The following is a 17141-nucleotide window of genomic DNA, read 5'->3' on the forward strand; positions in this document are numbered from 1 at the left end:
CAGTTTTTCAGTCATTTGATTGGAATTAATCCTCCTACTATAAGTACATTTTATATAGATTTTATTTGTATTTAAAGATCTGCTTTTCGTTAAACATTACGGATTAAAAAATAAGATCTTTAAAATATTAACTACAGTAGCTACAGCATTGAAAAACTGATACAAGATATAAATCCGAAAAAAACATATAACTTGGTCACCCTAAAGATTTTTTCGAAAGTATTCAAATTAGTTTTAGATAAATTGGGTGGTCTACCATTTGCTTTTTTCCATTAATTATGGGACACCCTGTATAAGTACCGACGTATCGAAGATACGATAGGTGAATAATTTATTAATATACTTAATATTACCTGTATACCTCGGTAAATATATAGGGCAGGATACCTATAAATTAAGGCTTAACTTAGATACCTATTTCAGATAACTGGACTAACATTTTTCATACAGAGCATTATAGTTCTGAAACGATGGCAAACGTTAGACATGTTTATTGTGGGCTTTGTCTACATGGTGCCCAGATTAGCGTTAGCGATCTCCATTTTCATTTTGATTATAGCTACGCTTGGTTTTTATGGAGTGAAGTCACAAAAATATAAATTTGTTCTTTGGGTGAGTAATATTTTTTACCAGCCTGTAAAAGATGTGTAAATAACTAACATCGATGGATATATATATATATATATATGGTTACAATTTTTATTTTTACTTCCCCTACATTGAAAGTGGGAATGAATATTTTGTACTCGTTTATCTTCTCTTTAATAATATGATGGGTGTGGATTGAAAATACTATTTGTAAAATGTGTTTTGAAGTTTAAAGTGCTAATTTTTGTTAGAGTCAAGTGTAATCTCCCCCCCACCAGTTAAACGGTTGTTTAGGGAAACGTGAAATATTTCACAGAAATTTAATGAAAGGAGATGGTCCAAAACTGTATGGAGTCCAGGTCCAGTCATTGTACCCTAGCGGAAATAAAAGAAAATATTTATTAAACTATTTTTGATTATTATTCTTTTGAAAGAATATTCATTATCTCCCAAGAAATGCAACATTATTAGGGGTAATAATGGCGGATTGATGATGTTTTCAATGCAGTAATCGATTTGACGTTTGCTGTCAATTGTCATGTCATAGTTTCTGTATGGGCGCCATCTTGATATAACTCGAAAACTTAGGTTTTAATTTTATTTATTTCTTTTTATTTATTTACATTTATTCACTTTAATAAATTTTAATAAGATCCTTGTATTTTTTTTAATTTTAATGATACGGGGTACAAGAGTGGACCTGAAATGGACCGTCTCCTTTGAAGAATTAAAAATCGACCAACTTAAAAACGTACTTTGAGCACGAAATCTGCATACAAATTCCATCGTTATTTATTTTGAAAAAGTTGTCATCTAGATAAGAGTAACTCTGGGTCTGTTAAAATTAGAACGCTGTAATTTGGCATGGGTAAATTATTTAGGTCTATAAATTGGTAAAATTAAAATTAAAAAAATAGTTTTTTTGGAAGGAGGAGGAGTGAGGATGCTTTTTTTCTCTTATATCTCATAGTGTGGGTTTAAAGTGCCTAATTTAATCAGCCCTTAAGCACGTGGCACTTGGCCGCTTTTTTTTAATGTTGGATTTTGTTTCTTTACAGTATACCGTGTTGCTAGTACCAATATTTGTATTTGAAATAGCATATACCGTGCTCGCATACGGTAAAATTGATGATGCTAGATTTACAATAAGGAATCACATGTACTTAAACAACCCTTATTCAGATTTGAGTTATCCAGGCAGTTATGCGATAGCTGCTTGGGACAATATGCAAAGAGAGGTTAGTATTCTACAGGTTTTTTATTACCTTGCCCTGTTAGTTCGTTTGGGTCAATCTTGGAAGAACACAAATTATTGTTAAAGTATCCAAGTATCCACAAGGAGAAGTCTATTTCAGACAAGTTAAGTTAACAAATAATTAAGTCTGAGAACAAGGTACGAACCACCTGGAAAATCTATATCTACACTTATAACTAGCCGACGCCCGCGACTTCGTCCGCGTGAAACTCGATGTAAACCTTCAACTACCCCTATCCTACCCCTAGCTTACCCCTACCCCTACCCTACTCCTACCTACCCCTACCCTACTTTTCTGGTTGATTTTTTACACCTTGTGTCCGTAAAACCTAAATATCTTACTGAACCCTATTTTTTCCAAAATAAAATTTAGCCTATGTTACTTGTGGGCAATGTAGCTTTCGAACGGTGTAAGAATTTTTAAAATCGGTCTAGTAGTTTTTGAGCCTATTCATTACAATCAAACAAACATACAAACAAAGTTTTCCTCTTTATAATATTAGTATAGATAAAACTGGTCAAATTCTGTACCTACATTAATTCGCAATTTGAGATTTTACTTATACCATTTGTAACACCAAAAATTGCCGTGCCATAACTAACTACTAGCGCCATCTAGAACTTATAATAAAACTGTAACAGGTCAAATTCTGTACATTGAAGATATTTTGAAATTTTTCTTCCATTATACATATAATCTATACTGAAGCCAAAAATATTTTTTTTAGTTTTTTTGTGTGTCTGCCCTTGATTTTATGGCCGGGCATCACGCTGAAACCACTGAATGAATTCAAATAAAACTTAGCACGATTTAAGACCGTGCCGTTTATAAGATGGAGGAGGTTATAGGATAGTTTTTATTGCAAAAATAAAATAAGAATGGGGTGAAATAGAGGTTGAAAGTTTGTTTGTGTTTGTAAGTCCTTAATTTTTAGAGTTAAAGTTTTAAAAATTTGTTCATTAATCAGAAAAAAAAGTATAATGTGATTCAAAAATTTTTAAAATACAACCCCTAATGTGATAAAATAGGACTTGAGAGTTTACATTGATTTTCACGCGGACGAAGTCGCGGGCGTCCGCTAGTAATAATAATAAAATAATACAATTTCTAATGTTACTTCGCCGCTTCGGTACACCGGCGAACTTTTTGAGCAAAAAGAGTGTCAAAATAGTAGATATTTATACAAGGGGCTAAAAAGACTCATTATCTACGAGGTATTTTTACTACTCATGTTTTTTTTTGTTTTAGTTACAATGTTGTGGCTTAATTACAAACTGGGGCAAAGAACCAACTGTCTTGCCTATCAGCTGCTGCCATATTCCGGCCGGAGCGATGTCTCCCTTTGAATGTACATCTCGAAATTCGCACAGATTAAATTGCGATGTTGACATTTCTTCGCGTGTCGCCCTTGATTTGTATAATTTAGGGTTAGTGGGCGGAATTATCGCTTCCATTCAGGTATGTCTCTTTATGTGTCGAGTACGCGCCAGCGAATCACCAAATTCAAATACGATAAGTACTACGTGAGTGGGCAATTTTTTGAAATAAATTTGCATTTAGTCATAGAACCCCTACATAAAAATATTTTGACAATTTTAGATTGTCTAAGTCATAACTCAAAAACATTTTTGTTCTTTTTTGTATTATTACTAAGTAATAGGTTACCAATCTAAAAACACCAAAAAGAACCACGAAATACGTAAGTTTTATTTTATAAACCATTTTGAAGTAGAGTTTCGAAATCGGTACATTTTTACCCCATAATGCAATTGAATAGCTAATAATTGCTACTATCACCCTTTAAAGGCATCGCTATACTTTTCCAGTGACCCTGGGTATGATGAAATCAGCTATCTTAGTAGTCATAGTATAGTAGGCTATGCTTTCTTGTGGACTAGATAGTATTTTTTTTTTATTCTTTACAAGTAAGCCCTTGACTACAATCTCACCTGATGGCAAGTGATGATGCAGTCTAAAATGGAAGCGGGCTAACTTGTTAGGAGGAGGATAAAAATCCACACTCCTCTTCGGTTTCTACACGGCATCGTACCGGAACGCTAAATCGCTTGCCGGTAGTCGTTCGACTTTGCCGGTAGGGTGGTAACAGCCACGGCCGAAGCCTCCCACCAGCCAGACCTAGACCAATTAAGAAAATCTCAATCTGCCCAGCCGGGGAACGAACCCAGGACCTCCGTTTTGTAAATCCACCGCGCATACCACGGCCACGGAGGCTGTCAAAAATAGTGATGTGTGTTTTGTAGTATAAATAGATTTTGTGGACCATTTGTGTGATTCACAAAATGTATTTAAACAGTACACATCGAGTAGGGCTGTAGAATAGTTACTAGAGAACGTCCGCAACTTCGTTAGCGTGAAATTCAGCTTTTATAAATGAGTACATCCCGCATTTTCGGAATAAAAAGTAGCTCCTTTATCTACCAGTGAAAACCCCGTTTCAATAGCCTAAGCCGTTTACTTAGACAGACATAAACAAAAGCTTGTTTTCGTATCATGTAAATAACTGCACTTGACAAAACACAGTTATCTTAAAATCTCAGACAGACACTTCAATGTTATTTCTATGTATTGATAATACTTTAATTATCTTTTCGTTTCAGATTATAATTTTAGGCCTGTCTGCTTGGATGACCCACAGATTAAAACATAAACCTCCCAATGCTAACAGCGACTTGCAAAAGATTGTAACACCGACACAAGTGGTGACTGACTATTCAAAATTTTAAAGAGATTGAAAATAATATTCGGGTTTGGTTTAAATAAAGAGCTTGTACTACTTATATTCTCTTAAATCTTATATTCGTTTATTTTATAATCAATATGTAACAAGCAAACTATAATGTCTGATATTTTTCTTCTTCCTCTTCTTTTCCCACTACTTCTTCAGATGAACTGCTATAGAAAATATACAGACAGTATTAAGTATTAGTAATAGGGTATTATTACTCATAAAAGACTCTGATACTGTCTATAGATTACAAATACTGGTTGCAATAAGATTTTCTTACAAATGTCAGGCCAAACTGGCTGGACTGTCCGGCTTTTAATTTCGGCGACCTGGCAACCCTATTGTGCATGCATGCAAAGTGTTGCTCTGATATAGGCTTCTAACTATTAATTAATATTATTAATAATATAATTCTCTGAAAGATAACGAATAAGTGGGCTTTAATTAACATTAAGGAGCTTGAGGTTGAACGTATTTTCGTCCAACTGCCAATGCTCTTTAAGCCCGCTAAAGAAATTTAAAGGGTTTACTACTAAGCGCTAGCTGCCTAAACGATTTTTACAACTAGCGCTTTGGAATAGCTGATCCCTGGCAATTTTATTCACTGAAAGAACTTTCAAGTGATGTGTTGAAGAGTTTTATATACATTTAATAATGATTTCTTGATTAAATGTATGAAAAAGCATAAAAAATTACTGTGAAACTTGTGGCATCACAAAATATATGTAATTTCTTACATACTCGTAAATATTTAGTGTTATCCTTAATCCTAAACCTTGTGGGTGTGATTTAGAGATAAGTATATATTTCGTTAATAATAACATATACGAGTTTAATAATTAGTTTCTAAGGAATAAACGAAAAATGATTATTTTACTATGGTTTTATTTGTAAAAAAAAATATGTTTGCGGGTTGGCAGGGCAGGCAGGACAGTCGGCAGAATACTGAATTATATGGATTTCCAGAGATTTTTATGTAGGTAAGGTATATAGGTCCTACCACAGAAAGAGACAACGCTAAAAGCTAACGCTTTTAGCAATAGAAGTGGCAAGGGGGCGTGGCCCGCGTATACCCGGGTGTGCGGAATATCGCAAGCGTGTCTGCGCATGTACTAGCTGTCTTGTTTTGTTCTGTGACAAAAGGAATAAATAATATTCAACTCTAAAGTAAGGGTGACATATTTCGTTTTTCACTAAATATTAAACAGCCATTTAGGCCACGTTCAATACAAAGAATTGGCACTTTATAAATCTAGTTACCTCTTATATCTGTGGGTCCTACCATAAATAAGTATCTACTAAGTACTGTGCAAAATAACTATGGAGTTTGAACATAACTCGGTTTCGAACGATCTATCATTTTCTTATAAATCTGATCTAAAATTGTAATTATAAATTATTTGGCCTTATCATTTCGTTAAATATAAGTAGGTATATCTAAACCTAAAATTTATTGTTAAACTCTCATTTATTTATTTGTCCTTTTATTTATTTTTTTACAATGTTAATAAAATAGAATACTTAATATATTAAACTTTTATAAAACAATTCAACCCTCCCGGTGCGGGACACTTGAGTGCCCAATCAACCAGTGGCCAGGACGCCAGAGTGAGGGAGGTTCCTATCACAATTCGCGCCGTCACAAGAATAACTACCTTCTGTCTGAAAGATAGACAACATCCATGACCGATACGCTGTAAGGTTAGTTGCCCCCTCCGTCGCTCCATAGTACGCATGTATTAGAGACGGGTTGATATCAGAAGCGGATTTAAAAAGCAAAACACGGTTATTGAATGGGAACCTATCAGGTCTAACAATTCCTACTAGTAACAGAGAAAATACTTGAGTGAACTCCCGGACTTGTGACCGTTGTATGTAGGATTAAAGACGTTTTTTTTAAACTAGTTATCACTCCCTTTTTCCACTGAAGTCATTCACCCTTCAGAAAAGCCTGAGAAAAAATATGGTATTTCCAATGGTTTTTTGGTTATTTGTGTTAAATGTAAATGTAAATGCATCTGCATTTTCGTTTGTTATTCTCACTAATAATCTAAAGCCAGAATTAATTAATCAAAAATTCTTATCATAAGTCTACCTGTTATCTTATTACCATTAGTATGATTTTTTACGAAAACCATCGAATTCTCGTTTTCCAGTATCAAAATATTGTTACGTCAAATTAAAATGCACCTAAATAACACAGTCATAGAGTCCTACTTTTAATATTCTTTTTGATTCTTTTACATTCGTTTCGCTACAAGCTTTAAGTATAGAAGTTTACATGAATTTAAATTAACACATTAAGTTTATTGACATTTGTACCTATACTTGTTAACGATCGTCTGATTGCGCGCGTACAAGTTTCTTACTAAGGGTTCAAAAATATTAGTGAGCTATAAAATATTTGTTCATATCTAAATCAAACGTATAGGTGAGCCCGCAAAATGAGGTTAGACAGTAATGAAGCGGAGTACAGTACAAGAACTTCAAGATTTTCGTGGTTGAAAGACGATTTTCGCCGAATTCTTATTCGTATTAAAAGATTCAAGTGGGCGGATATGAAGAAAACTGGATTTGTATTGTCGATGAGTATACTATTATTTGCTGTAAGTATCTAAGTACATCTTTTATTTAGCTTTCATTTTTTTATAAACAACTTTTTAAACATTTTTCTTGCATAAATACTTACTGTTGGACATATTTTTTGGATGACTCTGTTTAGTTATTTTTTTATTAGAAATATATCGATATTAATTAATATAAGGATTACTTATATAAAATTTTTAAAAATATGTATTTTCATCATCTGTCATCCATTTTGCGACGTCATGATGTTACTTGATGTCTACTATGAGACTAGAGATATACACTATATACTAGAGAAATAAACGTCAAACTACGGCATATCCAATTTTTTGACTGCTCAGTCTTGTTACTATACAGTTTAGTGTTTACGTGACGTCACAGATACAATATATACATTTTTTTATTTATACAGATAAAATACATAAAAATCCTGCTTGTTCTGGTGGTTGTTGTAAGTCTAGATATGTGTTAATTCGTTTAGTTATTAATATACTTAATTATAAATTATCTTTCTCAATAAATTATAAATATATTATTAAAATAATTATACATTATAGTACTAACACTATACATAAATAACAAACTAAATGTCACAAAATTTTATTTTCTAGAAATTCGTTGTAGCTATAAAAAGCCTTCTCGACAAGCCAAGCTTTCATTTTTTTTTAAAGAATTAATATTTACTAATGTATCTAAATTAATGATCGACCGCTAACCTCAAATTAGTGATTAATCTAGTCAGATCAAGGAACTGTTGAGAAGAATTAATTGGAATAGGGATATTTTCGAACAGTGGTCCGATTTAAGTTCATTTTTTCTGTAGAGAACGGTGGTAGGTACCACAGAACAGAACATAAAAACGCTAATGATAATGCTTTTCTTATAGCCGTGGTAAGTACAGACGTATTGAAGATACCATAGGTGAATAATTTATTAATATTACCTGTATACCTCGGTAGATGTGTAAGACAGGATTCCTATAAACTAAGACTTGACTTTGATACCTATTTCAGATAACTGGACTAACATTTTTCATACAGAGCATTAAAGTTCTGGAAGGATGGCAAACGTACGAAACGTTTATAGTGGACTATATCTATATGGTGCCCAGATTTGCACTAGCGACCTCCATTTTTATTTTTATTATAGCTACGCTTGGTTTTTATGGAGTGAAGTCACAAAAATATAAATTTGTTCTTGGGGTAAGTAATATTGTTTATAACACATTTGCTCATAAATTATCTCTTATTTCACAAATTTTAATATCGTAATGTATTGCAGACGTGCCGTAATGTAATGTAAAATGCACATGTGCCGTAATATAAAACCTTTATCATCCGTATAAAAAAGTTTTTTTACCAGAAAGTGCTCAAAATTTTATGAATAAAATTTACTTTCTGAGATAAAATATAATAAATTTTTAATTTTAATAATTTTGACAATATATGACAACCATTTATAATTAACAGAAACAAAAAATATTAATTTACTTTTTGAGTAATACTGGCTGTTTTTAGTGCATTTGCTTAAAGAAAAGCTGGTGTGCGCTCTTCGCTATGTGTGCAAAAACGGCAAGCGTATCAAAATGTCATCATATGGAAAACAGGCAAAGATGCAAATATTTTCAGAAAGTGTGAATAAAACGTCGTATGACATACACGCGCTTTATAATTACAGCCTCTGGTTACAATAGCTGTAATTTTCAACATACCGTTGAAATTCACTTGTATCATAATGTACTTTTACCAGCCTGTGAAAGGTGGGTGAATAACTAACATCCATCGAAATTAACCTATTTTTAGGGTTCCGTCCTCAACAAGGAACCCTTATAGTTTCTCCATGTCCGTCTATCTTTCATCAAAAAGTCGACAAAGTCGTAAAATCAGATCTTGTCTTATTTTTTAGAGTACCTCCCCTACGTGTAAAGAGGGGATGAATTTTTTAAATCGTTTATCTCATAGTGTCTGTTATCGATGGATATCGTTAGTTCTTTAAAACGTACGTTTCTTTAGTACGTAGAATGACGTTTTGTCAATTTATTTGTTGCGTATTTTAATAGGTTGATAATTAAGACCAAAATAGGAAATAGGCCAGCTGGACTTTGGCATGGGTATATTATTTATTTATTTATTACGTATATGTAAAGTGAAAAAAAAATCAAAAAAAAAAGTTTTTTTGGGGGTGGGGTACGGAACCGTACAAAATAGGGCATACTGCCACGTAGCACTGGCCGTTTTTTAATATAGGATTCTGTTTTTTTTTCAGTATACCGTGTTGCTAGTACCAATATTAGTGTTTGAAATAGCACTTACTGTGTACGCATTCCTTTATATTGATGATGCTATCTTTGACATAAGGAATCACATGTACATACGAAATCCTTATTCTGATCCGAGCTATCCAGGGTATGCGACAGCTGCTTGGGACAATATGCAAAGGGAGGTTAGTATTTTACAGGTTTTTATTTAACTTGCCCTGTTAGTGAAGTGGAATTTCCACTAAAATCGGTTCAGCCGTTCCAGAGAGAGCCCGGACAAACTGAAAGACAGATAGACAGGCAATTTAAAAAAGTTGATTATATTTTAGTATATATAGTGAAAATAGCTATAAGCACTTGAAATACAGTCATTTTGAAAACACAGACACACTTTTAATTTTATTTGTATGTATTGATGATATTAAGTTGCCTTATTAAAAAGTTGTTCATAGTTTCCTAAATTTTGTGTGTAAAATAATTTATCTAGGCGCAATTTAACTGGGCAATCTATTCGCAGTGTATTAATGTGATTATTATCTATTACTAGCTGTCGCCGCGCGGTTTTACCCGCGTGGTTCCAATTCCAGTCCTGTAGGAATACAGGGATAAATGGGCTATCTAACACAGAAATAATTTTTCAGATCGGACCAGGAGTTTCTGAGATTAGCGCGTTCAGTCAAACAAACAAACAAACTCTTCAGCTTTATAATATTAGTATAGATTGATTTTTATCTATACCTACTTATAATAGAACTGTAGCAGTTCGAATTCTGTACATTAAAGATAATTGATAAACATGTTAAAAAGGAAAGGAAAAAGGAGAGCCGTGATAGCCCAGTGGATATGACCTCTGCCTCCGATTCCAGAGGGTGTGGGTTCGAATCCGGTCCGGGGTATGCACCTCCAACTTTTCAGTTGTGTGCATTTTAAGAAATTAAATATCACGTGTCTCAATCGGTGAAGGGAAACATCGTGAGGAAACCTGCATACCAGAGAATTATCTTAATCCTCTGCGTGTGTGAAGTCTGCCAATCCGCATTGGGCCAGCGTGGTGGACTATTGGCCTAATCCTTCTCATTCTGAGAGGAGACTCGAGCTCAGCAGTGAGCCGAATATGGGTTGATGACGACGATGTTAAAAAGGGTTAAAAAGGGGGTTGAGGTTTTTAATATAAATCGTTGATGTTTTGATTTATAGTTTTGTAAAATGGTTAGTGGACTATTTTTTATACATAAGACATGCGAAAATATAAATAGAAGGAGTTGATACAGGGGTTGAAAGTTTACATTGATTTCCACGCGAACGAAGTCGCGGGCATCCGCTAGTCACTAATAAATAACAGATGAGGGTATATATTATTTTCTTATGCCAGATCTTAATTTGCTTTGACAATTAAAATCAGAAAATTTCCAATGAATGAAAATCTAATATTCTGATACTATGCTTTTATAACTTGAGAGTGTGAGTTTCAAATTAGTCTTTATCTACTGCAAAGTTAAACAGAGAGAGAAATATGTACTAATTCGCAAATCACACTGAAAATAAATGCTTTTGTATATATGATTGTTGTTTTAGTTACAGTGTTGTGGCTTGCACCGGGGCAACGATCCCACTGTCCTGCCTATTAGCTGCTGCCGTCTTCCGTCCGGAGCGATGTCTCCCTTTGAATGCACATCTAGAAATTCGCACAGATTTCCATGCGATATTGCAGTTTCTTCGCGTGTCTCCATTGATTTGTATACTTTAGGATGTATGGGCGCAATAATCGCTTCCCTTCAGGTATGTCTCTTTTTAATCGACTTCAAAAAAGAAGGAGGTTCTCAATGCGACGCGTATTTTTTTATGTTTGTAACAAATAACTCATAACTTCGTCATTTATTAACCCATTTTGAAAATTATTAAGTTTTACGAAAATTGGTTCAGTTATTTTGTGTTAAAATCAAAAAATTTAAACGATTTCAAAAACGTAAAACGTACCGACTAAACTAAAAAGCGAAACATAATATTATATTATGTCCCTGCTGCTTTGCTGCTGCTAGTCGGTGCTAACCCGATGATGTATTAATTTTTAAGATTTAGATTTTCCAGACAGTGTTTTTTCAGAGACGGCTTAAATTAAGACGATGCCGGCTTAGCTTCAAATTGATCACTTGATGATGATTTCGGTTTTTAGTGTAGTCGGTACGTTTTACGTTTTTGAAGTCGGTTAATTTTTTTTCTTTTGTAGTGCTTTGAAGTGCTTAACGAAAGAATGAACAAACGATATAGTTGCCGTTACGATTTTTGAAAGTTCTCCTCAATTTCTCCAAGATCCCATTATCAGATCCTAACATCATGACAATGGGATCACCAAACAAAAAACGAATTGTTTGGTAATCACGTAACATAGACTAACCTATAGTTGGCCTTAAGTTTTCCGAATGTGTCCTTCGATTTCTCCAGGATTCCATCATTAGATCCTAGTTTTCTTGTCATGGTACCACCCACGGTTCATTTACTTTCCAACAAAAAATAATAATCAGTATCGGTTCATAAACGACGAAGTTGTGCGCGAAAGCACCACAGTATGGGAAATTTTGTTCATTTATTTTCATTTTAACACAAAATTACTTTTTTTCATGAAAATTAAATGGGACCAATCTGGCAGTATACTCTTTTAAAAAAGATATATTTTTTTAATTAGTTACTAACTGACAAAGTTACGAGGTAACAAACATTAAAAAAAATCAACAACATCAACAAAGCGTCGAATTGAGAACCTTCTCCTTTTGTTGAATTTAAATACTGTGGCGTTTACGGTCACTATGCTAGAACAGAGATCTAGTTAAGAGTTAGCTAAAAGCTAACGCTTAGAACATAATAAGACAGAAAATAAAATCTTTATTATCGCTTTAAAAAGCGAAACATAACATCGTACCTATGTCTGTTCTATGTCATAAATCCCGCGGGTACCCTGGATTTTCCGTAATAAAAAGTAGCTCCTCTATCTATCAGATACCAGATTAACCCGAACGAAGAGACAAGCAAACAGACAGATAATAATTTTAATAAAACTTGGGTATTGGTATCGTGTAAATAAGTATAAGCACTTGAGAATACACAGTTATCTTGAGATCACAGACAGACACTTCAATATTATTTATATGTATTGATAATAATTTAATTACCTTATCGTTTCAGATTATAATTTTAGGTCTGTCTGCTTGGATGACCCACAGATTAAAACATAAACCTTCCAATGCTAACAGGGACACGCAAAAGATTGTAGCACCGACACGAGTGGTGACTGACTATTCAAAATATTAAAGAGATGAAAATAATATTCGGGTTTGGTCTTTAATAAAAAAACTTGTAATTTTTCTATTGTCTTATATTCGCTTGCTTTTTTAATTAATAAATTTTGTAGCGTAACGAGCAGAGTATAATGTCTGATACTTTTCTTCTTCCTCTTCTTTTCCTACTTCTCCAAAAAAACTGCTATAGTAAATATACAGACAGTATTAAGAGCAATAGGGTATAGCAATATATTACTCATAATAGACTCTGATACTGCCTATCGTCGTCGTCATCAACCCATATTCGGCTCACTGCTGAGCTCGAGTCTCCTCTCAGAATGAGAGGGATAAGGCTAATAGTCCACCACGCCGGCCCAATGCGGTTTGGCAGACTTACACACGCAGAGAATTAAGATAATTCTCTGGTATGCAGGTTTCCTCACGATGTTTTCCTTTACCGATTGAGACACGTGATATTTAAATTCTTAAAATGCACACAACTGAAAAGTTGGAGGTGTATGCCCCGGACCGGATTCGAACCCACACCCTCCGAAATCGAAGGCGAAGAGGTCATATCCACTGGGCTATCACGGCTCATCATATCATCATATCATATATCGGATACTGCCTAAGAGATTACAAATACTGGTTGCAATAACATCTGGTGGACGGTGGTCACCTTCTGTAGCGCTAGTGTGTAGTCTGTAGTATTACTCGTATATAATGCTGTTTATAATTTATATAACTCAATAATGTGAAACTCAAATTGATCTATATCTCTCTCTATCTATAAGAATCGTTAAAGATGTAAAATAGTTTCTCTCTTGCATTATCGCGTTGGACAGAAAAAGATAGAGACTAATTCATACTCGTATTGCCAAGTGTCCGGATAAAACCGGTCATAGTTGGGCTTTTCTAAACCGTGTCCGGCCGAAATAAATGGTTTCCGGTTAGTCCGGCTTTTAGGCTTTACATTTAACAAACGAGCGAACGACTAGTGTGTGTAGAAACAAAATTTACGGTAATAATGATGAATACTTAATTTTACATTAAAAAAAATACTCGTACACGTAACTATTAATACTGATGTACACAAAATCCTCAATAATGTAGGTCTTTTTACCCAAATGTCAGGCCAAACTGGCTGAACTGTCCATCTTTTAATTTCGGCGACCTGCAAAGTGTTGCTCTGATAAAGGCTACTAACTATTAATTATACTAAAAATAATTCTCTGAAAGATAACGAATGAGTGGGCTATTATTTGCATCCCGGAGCTGGAGGTTAAACGTATGCTAGTTCACCCGCCAATGGTCGTTTCCGAGATATGATATTGATACTTCTGCAGAATAAATAGGAAAAGTGTCAAACACTGTAGCCGGCACCATGCTGTATACAAGCTCCATATATAAAATGCTGTTGCTTCAGAACGGCACATTAAGCTGCACCATTAGTAAGTATACGGCATCTATTTTAAGTACGCTGCACTTGTAGTACTTATCTAGTTATGTGTAAGTTCCTTACGTAAGTAGCTTATTTTCTCTGTGTATTGAACATTATTAATTCTCTATAATTAATGGAATTAGAATCCTCTTATTATTAATTTTAACCTTGTTTCGCTACAAATGTTAAGTGTATAGTTGGGAAAGAAAGCCTGAGAAGGATATGATGACACTCGACTAAATTGTTGTAATCATTCAGTTGGCTTGCTCTTACGCTAGGTGGCGCTAGTTGTTTCCGTAAAAAGTGGGTGTTGGAGAGTGGAAGCAATCAAAAGGGAGTGACCGCTGATACAAGGCGCTCTCCGTACGGTCGGGTCAGTCAGTGTTCCAGTACCGGCCAATCCGTCAACATCTCTTGTAGAGTAACCCTTCTGGATTACTCAGGGCTAGGCAGGGGGAATCTCTCTATGTGTCGAGCAGTAAACTCTGTTTTATTTTGGTTACATTTACACTTTAACGTGTTAGTTAGATGTCCTGACACATATTGTGAATAATCTTTGTTCAACATTAGTTTTTCTGGTTTTTTAAAATAACGAAAATTCTTATTTCTGAGTTTCCTAAATGTATAAATTTAAGTTTGTGTACACTTTTACACAATGAATAAAAAAAATTAGATCTATTTTGCTTTGATGATAAAAAGTTTGTATACCTACTCGATAACAGCCTCTTTATCTTGCGCGTGTAATTTTCGTCCTGTTTCACTTAAGTTTAGTTCCTAATTTATAGGTCATGCAATGTATTAGTGATAAGCCAGAGACGAGACGCACATATGTGTGTATACTTACTTGATCACGTACTTGAGCTCCTGCATTGTTGGCTATTATTTTTTGAGATTAGTCGTTTAAGCCGCTTTCATTTTAATATGTTGACGTTACTTACCGATTTCCATGATGTATTATCCAACAAAAGATATGGACGGATGGAATGTCTCGAGAGGAAGGAGCTAGTGGCCTATACAGCCAGCACTCAGTCTCCCACTGCTCCCCACATAACTAACGGAATACTTCGTAGTATCTCTTCTCGTGATGACACAAGCCGACCTCACGCATTTTTTGGTATCGGAAAATTCACCCTTCAGAGAAGCCTGTGAAAAAATATGGTATTTCCAATAATTTTTTGGATATTTGTATTAGATGTAAATGTAAATGTATATCTGCATTTTCGTTTGTTATTCTCACTCGGTAATCTAAAGCCACAATTGATTAATTATAATATATTCTTATGATAAGTCTACCTTAATACCATTAGTATGAATTTTGCACGTAAACCATCGAATTCTCGTTTTTAACCGACTTCAAAAAGGTGGAGGTTCTCAATTCGGTCGGTATTTTCGGTCGATTACTCAAAGACGCCTGGACCGATTTCAAAAATTCTTTTTTGTTTGAAACGGTATAGTCCCCATTAAACCACACCCACCCACCCAAACCACCAAGGCGGTGCTTAGCCGGTGTTGTCTTAATTTAAGCTATTTCTGACAGGAAACAACACTGCAAAATCTACAGCTATAAGATATTCTCACATGGCTTGAATTAATACATCACCGGCTTAACACCGCCTTCATACTGATCAGCAGGTAGAACATATTATGATGTTATTTTTCACTTTTTAGTTTAGTGGGTACGTTTTTAGGTTTTGAAGTCGGTTGTATTTTTTTATTATCGAGTATCAAAATATTTTTACGTTAAATTAAAATGAACCTGAATATCACAGTCATAGTCTTAATATTCTTTTTGATTCTTTTACATTCGTTTCGCTACAAACTTCAAGTACATTAAAGAAGTTTACACGAATTTAAGATAGCACATTAAGTCTATTCACATTTGTTTCTATACTCCATAACGATCGCCTAATCGCGCGTGCAAGTTTCTTACTAAGGGGCTACTGATTTTAAAATACCAGTGAACTTAAAAATAATTGCCAGTAGTGAAACAGAGTACAATACAAGCACTTCAAGATTGTCTTGGTTGAAAGACGATTTTCACCGAATTCTATTTCGTATTAAAAAATTCAAGTGGACGGACATGAAGAAAACTGGATTAATATTGTCAATCAGTACACTATTATTTGCTGTAAGTATCTAAGTACATCTTAGATAGCTTTTATGTGTTTATGTACAACTTTTTAAACATTTTTCTTAGACATATTTTTTTTGATGACTCTGATAAGTTACAAAAATATATAGAATAACACTCGGTATGGAATGTTCCCACAGAAGTAGATTTTTGGACTTTATGGGTGACTAGCTGATGCCGCGCGGTTTCACCCGCGTGGTTTCCGTTTCCGTAGGAATACGGGGATAATATATAGCCTATAGCCTTCCTCGATAAATGGGCTATCTAACACTGAAAGAATTTTTCAAATCGGACCTGTAGTTCCTGAGATTAGCGCGTTCAATCAAACAAACAAACTCTTCAGCTATATAATACTAGCTGATGCCGCGCGGTTTCACCCGCGTGATTCCCGTTCCCGTGGGAATACCGGAATAATATATAGCCTATAGCCTTCCTCAATAAATGGGCTATCTAAAACTGAAAGAATTTTTCAAATCGGACCAGTAGTTCCTGAGATTAGCGCGTTCAATCAAACAAACAAACAAACAAACAAACTCTTCAGCTTTATTATATTAGTATAGATTAGTATAGATTAGCGAATTCGATAGTTTCCATTACTTATCTAGGGTAGATTTTCACCACCGAAACGAAGGCTATTATGAGCAAATCTTACCTTTCGATGCTACAGATCTTGACAATGGATTCACAAACACTTCACTAGACCGCGGCCTGATGATGATGATTTATATGAATTTATAATATAAAGTGTATTTATTTCTTAATGTATAAAATATATATGTACCTATAATAAATAGAAAATCATATTACTTGTACAATTAAGATAAAGAACTAAATTAATAACTATTGTATCAAAATTTTGAA

The sequence above is a fragment of the Bicyclus anynana genome, chromosome 5 (assembly GCF_947172395.1).
Source record: "Bicyclus anynana chromosome 5, ilBicAnyn1.1, whole genome shotgun sequence".
Taxonomy (NCBI): Eukaryota; Metazoa; Arthropoda; class Insecta; order Lepidoptera; family Nymphalidae; genus Bicyclus; species Bicyclus anynana.